The sequence below is a fragment of the Trachurus trachurus genome (genome assembly GCF_905171665.1).
Source record: "Trachurus trachurus genome assembly, chromosome: 10".
NCBI classification, from domain to species: Eukaryota; Metazoa; Chordata; class Actinopteri; order Carangiformes; family Carangidae; genus Trachurus; species Trachurus trachurus.
The window spans coordinates 4,514,968-4,524,521 of NC_139894.1; positions in this window are offsets into that span (position 1 = coordinate 4,514,968).

Consider the following 9,554-nt stretch of genomic DNA (forward strand, 5'->3'; position numbering starts at 1 on the left):
AGAGAGTGAGAGCTGCTCCACCTCAGTGCTTCTCTTCTCCAGCTCAGAGATTTCCTGTTCCAGCTCTGTGATGAAGTCTTCAGCCTGTTTCTCTGAGCTTTTCTGTTTCTCTTCAATCTCCTTGATGAGCTGCTTCAGGCCTCTGTCAACAGACTCCTTCAGAGCAGTGAAGACCTCAACACCTTCTGCTTTCTCTCTGTCTGCAGCAGCTTTACTGATCTTCACTGACTGTTTCATCTCCTCAATCTTCAGTCGTCTCTTCTGGATCATCTGCTGAGTTTCAGCCTCTGTCTTCTGCAGCTCTGCCTTCTTTCCTTCATATTCTTCTCTCAGAGGAACAAACTCATGAGTCTTGTGGTCTAAAACAGAGCAGAGCACACAGACACATGTCTGGTCGGTCTGACAGAACAGCTCCAGAGGTTTATCGTGCTTCCTACACATCCTGTCCTCCAGGTTCTCCACAGGCTCCATCAGCTGATGTCTCCTCAGACGTGACAGTGTCAGATGAGGCTCCAGGTGAGTCTCACAGTAGGAGGCCAGACACACCAGGCAGGACTTCAGGGCCTTCAGTCTGGTTCCAGTGCAGACGTCACAGGGAACTTCTCCTGGTTTGGAAACTTGTTGCTCTGAGCTGCTGCTGCTGGTTTTCTGTTGAGCTTCACGTCTGAACTGAGCCACCATCTCAGAGATGAAGCTGTTGATCTCAAGCTGAGGCCTTGTTTCAAAAACCCTCTTACAAATGGGACACTGACACCTGTCAGTAACGTCCCAGTGCTGAGTGATGCAGCTCTGACAGAAGTTGTGTCCACATGATGTGGCGACTGGATCAGTGAAGACATCCAGACAGATGGAGCACAGAAACTGATCTTCAGACCTCAGGTGACCAGCAGCAGACATGTCTACACACTAAGGGAGACAAAACACACAAATTAATTTAAAATCATGTGAAAGTAGGGTTCAGACAGGATCCCATCCCATAATACGCACAAACATCTGATTTTAGCGGCCACTGGCAGGCAGTGACCACACATGACCACTCGAACCCCCCAGGCCCAGCACATAGACTCCACCGGCAGATCTCTCTCTTTTCTCCATTAACTCAGTCTCAAACTGATAGTGGCGCCCTTCGAAATGAAACCAGTCGTTGTTGTTGTGTTGTCGTGTTGTCTCTTCCGGCAACAAATGTCGTCCTGATCTCGCGTGTGACATCACGTTTAGTCTTGCGCTTGTTTATGTGATTTTCTCCTGCAAATATCTAAAGTTAGAAATGCCAAATTCCGTTCATTTCCCTGTGAACACAACATAATAACTTTTATAAACTGATAGGCAAGATACATAGGAACTTTGACTGCATTTGCACGGAGTAATAATCATACATTTTCATTCTTGAGCTGCGGAACTCTACTTCACTTGGTAATCGCTTCCACGCCAGTGGATTACCTGTAACCATGGCAGCAACAAGCAGACATCAAAGAAGGGACAACATGGCTGAGTTTATGGAGTTTGAGAACAATGACGACAGGTTTCATTTCGATGGGTGCCCTTACCAGTTTGAGACCGAGTTGACTGATGACGAGCTGAAGGAAATGGAGGAGAAAAGTGAAAGAGGGAGATCTGCCGGTGGAATCTCTGTGCTGGGGGAATCAAGTGGTCATGTGTGGTCACTGCCTGCCAATGGCCACTGAAACTGAATGTTTGTGCTGCCAGGAGGAATCTGACGTGTTTGGTTCCAGTGCACCATCCCAAACATTTACTTTCATGTTTCGGAATGCCAGCCCTTAATTATTTTTGAAAAAGGGGCACCATTCCGAACCTGAAAAAAGGTCTGCCATTTCAAAAGGTAGTAATTAAGGGCACACTCACACTAGGGCCAGTTGTTCCGTACCGTGCTGAAGCACGAATGCCCCCCCTCCCCTGTCCCCCGCTGGCCCGCACTCACACTACCCCGAACCCAAGCATGCTCAAGCACGGTTGCCTCCGACACATATGTCATCACATTGATATAGAGGGGTTATTTCTTTACCAACACGGTGGATGCGCGCTTAAACTGACTGCAGAAAGAAAAGCGCCATTCTTTATTAAGTGTCTGTTTGACCGATTGTCATGGTTATCTTGAAGCTTACTCAAAGCGATGTTAGCTAGCGATGTTGACATACGCATGGCATGACGTACTTGTTAAGTGACTGCTGTTTACACGCGGTTGCAGAAAAGTGGTGGAGAACGAACCAAAAGCGCATTACGTGCTTGTGCTCACAAGATGTACAGTGTCACTCTGTGCTGGACGTGGAAAGTTGCTGCATAGCGTATAACTGGAGGAGAGTGGGTGAGTTGTTTTTGTCTCTTTTCAATAGAAACCAGACAAAGCTAACAGATGTTTGATGCCTCCTATTATGGGATGGGACGCTGTTTCTACTGTTGATGACGTTTGGTGCTGTTCTGAGCATTATTTGTGGCTATAAGTGGCTTTTTGATCGGTGGCTAGTGGATCCATATACTGCGCTGTTTTGTTATGCAAAACAAGCAAATACTTCATATTAATGACATATAATGTTCATTATGCTTCTAGCCTGTCTAGCATCTACCTGGTCTTTTTTACCAAACTTAACCAACTCCTTTCTTCATTGCCTAAGCCCAACCAAAGCATCTCCCTCAGTCAGCTATCAGCACGAGCGGCGGCTGCAGCAGCCTCGCGCCCTGTGAACTCAAGCCGGCTTCAGCCGCGCTCGAGCAGAGCAGGGGAGGGAGAAAAAAAAGTGTATTTCTTTTACTGTGTGGGAGATCTCCAACAACGGAATCGGGGAGAAAGCAAGTGGGACAGATCTGCCTAGTCCCTGAGCAGCGCACGTTTCACAGACAAGCCACAAAGCAGAATGTAAACAACGTCACACGGTTCAGCACCTTGGACAGCTGCGGGGGGGAGGGTGTCGAAACAGCGGTGTTTCGAAGTGGGGGTATTTCGGAACAGCGGGGTGTCGAAGTGGAGGTGTGTCGGAATGGAGAGCTGTCCCCCATGTGAGCTATTACTACTAACAGACGTAAGTGTCTAGCGCACCCACCAACTTTTTAAAAATATTTTTTGGCTCACATCAGCATGACTGCATCGCAGCGGTCACAGTTACCTCGGTCTGACCGTTGTGACACCTATATTGGACAGTCCGTCACTACTCCCGTTTTATAGCGAAAATGTTGTAGATGACAAAAAAAAAAAAAAACAGACAAAAAGGCACTTTGGGCATCAATGGGCAAAGGGGCAGGTGCTCCAGCACCCCCCTCTGCAGCAATTTGCAGTCCTCCATACATTTGCCTGGCTGCAGCCATTTCCGATTCTTTGTGAATAGGTCTTACTGAGTTAGGAGTCCTCACGAGGACTTTTAACCTGTTCACGCAGGCCCCCTAGTGGTTGGGACGCCGGCGTCCCAAATCAATAACACATGAACGGCGTCCTTAATATAACGAAAAGTAGGCATGCTGTAATGAAAACTCCACCACAGACCTTTTAAGGACACGTTCGGCAACATGTAGAAAAAAAATGAAGTTTCTAGGTGCTACGGTTTTTTCACAGTCACTGAAAATGTCTCAAACAATATCAGACTACGGCAGCCCACAAGCGACGTCACGTCAACAACGAAGGTGATTTAAACATATGTACGATCTGTACACCTCTTCTTTCACCACCAAAAAATCATATACTGTCATATAAACAAAAGCAAAGAACAAAAATGCAGTTTTTACCCCATTAAAGGTTTAAACAAGCCTGCTCACTCAACACAAACAAACCCGGAAGTCATTTTCGAGTGCCGAAAAATACGGACATTTGTCAATCATAGACCCACTAAAACACTGAATAAAATTACAAGCTTACCCTTTTTTTAAAGCTGAAGATGTGCTCGACAAAACAGGCATGGACGATTTAATCCATCGTGACCAGATAATCCACAGCGTGTTACGTAACTCCGCAGTTCTAATACTACTCGCATTCTCCGTCAGACTGCGCACCCGGTTTTGCGCAGCTGACATCGCCTGTCAATCAAAGTCACGCGGGTGAAAACTTTTTGGTCCAATAGCAGAGACTCTAAGGTGTGACCTGATGTATAATGATCCCTGATTGGGCAAAGCTTAAGCCTGCACCCAGCTGGTTCCTGTGGTTCCCTCTCCCCCTAGTGTCAACAAGTAAGCAATACAAGTCGCCACAAAAAGTGTGTTTTTACTGCCCCAAGTTTAATTAAAATAATAATAAAAGACTAAATGAACTATTTCAAATGTCCTTGTTAATTTAAGCCATCACTGATGGTTGTGGGATGTTTACTTCTGTAGTTATAAAGGAAAATAACAATATAATGCAGGCGAAAATAGGTAAATTCATGTTTGGATGGGTTTTGGACACTAAATATTCATCCCCATTAATTAAATTTTCAACTGGCATTTTACTTATGTAACTGGTGGTCCTAAAAGCCATCAAGTGTGTGATTGGCCCCAATAGGTTATCTGTTGGGGGAACAAAAACTCACTAAAATCTTGCAGTGTGCATTTTAGCCAAATTGGACAATTTTGGACAGGTTTTGCACACTGTACATCGCCAAGGGACACTGTTTGGAAAAACACTATAGTGCCTCAGTAGTTTTACCTATCAACCTATCGACAGGGAGTGTGTGAACCTATATGTAAAATTCAACCTGTTTTATAATTAGGATTTTGATATATCACATTTTCACCAAAAATTTCAAACTCGTTTTTTTTTTTTTTTTCAAAAAAAAAATAGTAATTTCAGAAGCCCATTTTTTTATGGAATGACTCAATTCATTATTTTATACATATAGATGTAAAGGGACAAAGGTTGTCTTTCATTTAAGCCATAAACCATAGTTGTGGGATTAGTACTTCCGTGGTTATAAAGCTTTAATTGCAGTGATACAAAAACAGGTGGAAATTGCCAAAAATGGCCTCTGCATGAAGAGGTTAAAGCAGATATCAGTGGAATGTTTTTGTTAATATAAGTCCTAAATAGTCCTATTTTCCGTCAGCAATCACTTACATGAAGTATTTCAGCCTAAACACGAGTCTCTCCGTCACTCTGCTCTGCTGTAACCCGAGGAGAAAATTTTCCTTGTGGGATACAAGTGTTATCCAATGAGGAGAGAGAACGGCATGAAGTGCTGTGTGTGCAGCCAAGGGATGCGCGTGAATGTGGTGACGTAGCACGAGGACCAATTGATGCCTGACAAGGGCGGGGGCTGCTAACTCATGGTGCGTTCAAAGAAACTCGTACTTTGTGTTTTTCCTTCCTGTGAAGTCATACCAGTTCGATCTGGTACGAGTTCACGGGTCAGAAGTTACGAGTGGCCGTTATAGGGAACTTTCACAGACAACAGGATGGTAAAAACACGAGCTACGGGTTACCTGGAACGCTACCAAGTCGTAGTTGTGACTTGAAGCTGTAACTTACGGTTTCAAAAGCCTGCCTTGAACGCAGCATTAGCCGAAACGGCCGTGAAGCTGATATCTGCTTTAAGCTCTCCCAGACTTAGGAGCTACTTTTAGGCCTAAAATACTTTGTGAATTACTCTTATTTTAAAAAACTAGGAGTCCTAAATTTAAGACTGACACGCCCACTTTTTTTAGGAGTTGCTCCTAAATTCGCCCCTAGGAGCTACTTTTAACCTTAAGATTCTTTGTGAATACGGCCCCTGATCAAATTAGGGGTGGGACTCAACTAAAAAATTATCAAATTTATTACAGGCTTTGTAATTAATTAATCGCATTGTAATCATATATCAATATTTGACACAAGATGCAACATTTTTCAGTTCAAACTGATTTTGGTAGATGAGTGAATCAATCAATAGACATACCTACATACAGTTTGTATGTACCTCTAGAAATTCCTCATACCTTTCCAAAATCTTAAGCTTTTGTCACATTACACCCTGGAAAGTAGAATAAATTCAATCTAACATTTATGAGCTGTATATACACAATATAAACCTCCTTATCAAAGTGAGAAAAAAAAAACATTTAGTTCAATGATTTCTGGCTGTATGACCAATAGTGTTAGAGAAAGTGTGTTAGAGGAGCACCTGAGGACCGCCACCGTCTTTAATTGTTTATTGTTTATTGTTTATTATTAACTCATTGAGTGCCGCGCTCCTTTCCAAAGTTTTAGTCAAGTGTACCGGCAATTTAGACCATTTTTGACTTTTTATGTAGAGCCACAGTGTATTCTATATTATTGCCACCAACACATACTGTGGCTCAATTGAAAGGTTTAACTTAATGCTTCAAGTGGCCACAAACCGTTTGTTTCTACGTGCCTCCGTTCCTGAGAAAAGTCAAGCTAAACATGGCTGGGTTTCACCAAAATCCCTCCTTTTTTTCTAGAAAAGGAGATAGAGCGTCTTTTATGAAAGGTGCTCTGTTTGTGTCTGTCGCTCTTCTCACACTCGCATTTCTGGATCAAAGGGCTCGTATAAGATAAATATATACAACAATGGTTGTTCTATTCACAAAACCACCAGCGGGGGCGGGGGGGCGCCACTAAACAACAATAACACAGACGCACCGTGCCGTGTCACAGCTTCTCGCCGCGGAAAGTGAGGGTCTGTCGGCCACCGCGGCTCGGGAAGACCGGTCCCGCCGGTGGTCGCGGTCCTTCTGTGGTTCGGGTCGGTGATGCCGGTCTGCTTTGGCCCAGAGACCATCAGATTTTACCGCGGGAGGACTTTGGGGAGGACACGGTGTTGCTCCAGCTGAAGACCGGGCGGACTGTCGGCTGAGAGCTTCCTGTTTCTGCTCCGAGCAGCTCGAGCAGCTGGAGCAGCAGCGCGGGTGAGAGCAGAGCAGCAGCGGAGCAGCTGCGCTGCATCTGCATGCAGAACTCGTTTGCAGAAGCCGAGTTATGATAAAAACTTCCAGATCATGAGCTGTCATGTGACTTTGATCGTCATCTATTTCAGTTCTCCTCGTCGTAGAGTCCCCAAATTTACATATAATGTGTATTAAAGTGTCTATTTTCATAATTTAAAAAAAAAGCAAAAAACGTAAAATTACGTTGTTGGCACTCAACGCATGGGAACGAAAAACGAGAAATTACGTGGTTGGCACTCAATGAGTTAAGATCCCCATTAGCTGCAGCAAAGCCACAGCTATTCTTCCTGGGGTCCAACAGTATCAAATATACAGTTGAAAACAAAACATAAACATTATAAAAATTAAAAACAAAAAAACAAGTGAGCGATATGCTTAACCTAACAAAACAAAAACAGAATAAGTGTATACATTTCTTAACTGTGTTTCATTCATTCTTCGTTATATTAATTGTTCACATACTAATCCTATTACCCACATTTCTACATATCATTACACATCACACATCATACTTGTATATACATTCATTCTACAGAATATACATTATAATAACACATATCATATATCCATCGAAATATACTCCATATATAAATATACCATGTTGTCTTACTTTGATACATGCTGTTTAATTAATATTTTGAATTTCTTTGTGCTCGTGGTGAGTTTGATATTTTTCGGCAGTGAATTCCATTCTTTCATACCTCTATACAGCACAGTGCGCTTGATGGCGTTAGATCTTGCTTTAGGTAATGTAAAGTTTCCTACAGCTGCATGTCTGGTGATATATTTATGACTCTCTGCACTCAAAGCGAGGTTTTTAAATAAGATAACAGGTGTTTTTAGGACAGATATATTTCTAATAACAACAAACAGTGAGTACAATAGTCTGTCTTTGACCAGTAACCAGTTGAGCTTCTTGTGCATAGAAATTATCCTTGTCCTGTAGTCACACTTCAGTATTGTGCGGGCAGCTCTATTCTGTATACATTGTAGTTTATTTAACATGTCTCCAGTGGCATTTGACCAAACTGCTGGGCAATAGTCGAGATGTGATAATATTATCGATTGGATTGCTGTTTTCAAGATGTTTATATATAAAAGTTGCATGTCTTCTTAGAATTGATATACCGCTACCCATCTTTGCGATCCTGCTTTTCAAGCAGGATCCTGCTTTTCAAGCAGGATCGCCTCCATTTAAACCACTCAGGATCCAATCTTCTGGCCCAGAACATACATCTCACACTGCTAGCTGTCCAGTCCACTACATTCACAGAATGACGGTCTTCGCGCCACACCCCCTCTGTAGCCTCTTCTTCGGTGGTCGCTGAATCAGTTTCCCCTTGCGCCTCCCACAGCTCCCCCTACAGGCCCTCAACATCGTTGCAACCAGTCTCACTCAACCCTGTTATCACTCTGTTTGAAAACACTATTACACCCATTGTATCTGTCAGATCAGCTAATACTCATAGTGGCAGGGGCGTAGATAGAAATAATCTTATACTTTTAACCAAACCTCATGCCTTAAAATTCTATAAAAGTTTTAGACCACACTCTGATCTAACAGCTGTGCCTGTAACTATAGAGTCTCAGGCTGACTTCATCAAACAAAAAGGTTTAGGCGTCATACACATGAATGTTCGTAGTCTGGTACCAAAACTGGATTACATCAATGTCTGGGCTAAACAAACAAATGCTGATGTCTTTGTATTTTCAGAAACGTGGCTGTCTCATATTGTTGATGATAAGGATATTGCAATTGATGGTTATAATGTTTTTAGGGCTGACAGGCAGGGTCCCGCAAAAGGGGGTGGGATTTCTATTTATGTAAAAAAGTCTTTATGTGTCTCTGTTGTCAAATCTATATCTAGGCCTCATTGTTTTGAATACTTATCGCTGAATGTCTGTCTGGGAAATGCAGCAAATAGTGAAAAAATAATTCTTATCGGGGCCTACCGTCCGCCTTCTGCAAAGTCTGGTGCCATTGAAAACATATTTAAGTTATTATCCAATCATGAAAAGTCTGAAATATTGTTATTAGGTGATCTGAATCTAAATTTCTTAACAGATGTGTCCAGTGGTCTAAAAAATCTTTGTAATGAATTAAATCTGGTGCAGTTAATTACTGCCCCAACAAGGCCTGACACTAATAATCCTGGACATGGTTCTCTACTGGACCTCATCTTATCAAATAGACCTCATAAAATAAAATCCAGTGGTGTTCTCCCACTTGATTTCAGTGACCACTGTCCCATTGCCTGCATTAGGGATACTAGACAGCAGAAATCTCAAACTCGTATCGTTGTCAAAAGAAACTTTAGAAATTTTGTGGATCATGCCTTTTTGTACGACTTGTATAATAGTGATATTTCATACTCTGTTTCTATCTCTGATCCACATTTTGCGTTAAATCACTTTATTGAAACCTTTAATTCTGTTGCTGATAAGCATGCTCCCTTCAAGCAACTTAGAATAAAAGATAGGAGTAATCCCTGGTTCACTCCGGAAATGGCAGAAAAACTTAGAGCTAGGGATATTTCATGGAGCAAAGCACGTGCCTCTGGTTCACAATCTGACTGGCAGAATTTTCGTTGTCTGCGTAATCATTGTCTTGCCATGATTCGCAAGGCAAAATCATCTTATTACCTGTCCTCCCTTTCTGAATGTAGAGGAAATCCAGCTAAATTTTGGAGAAC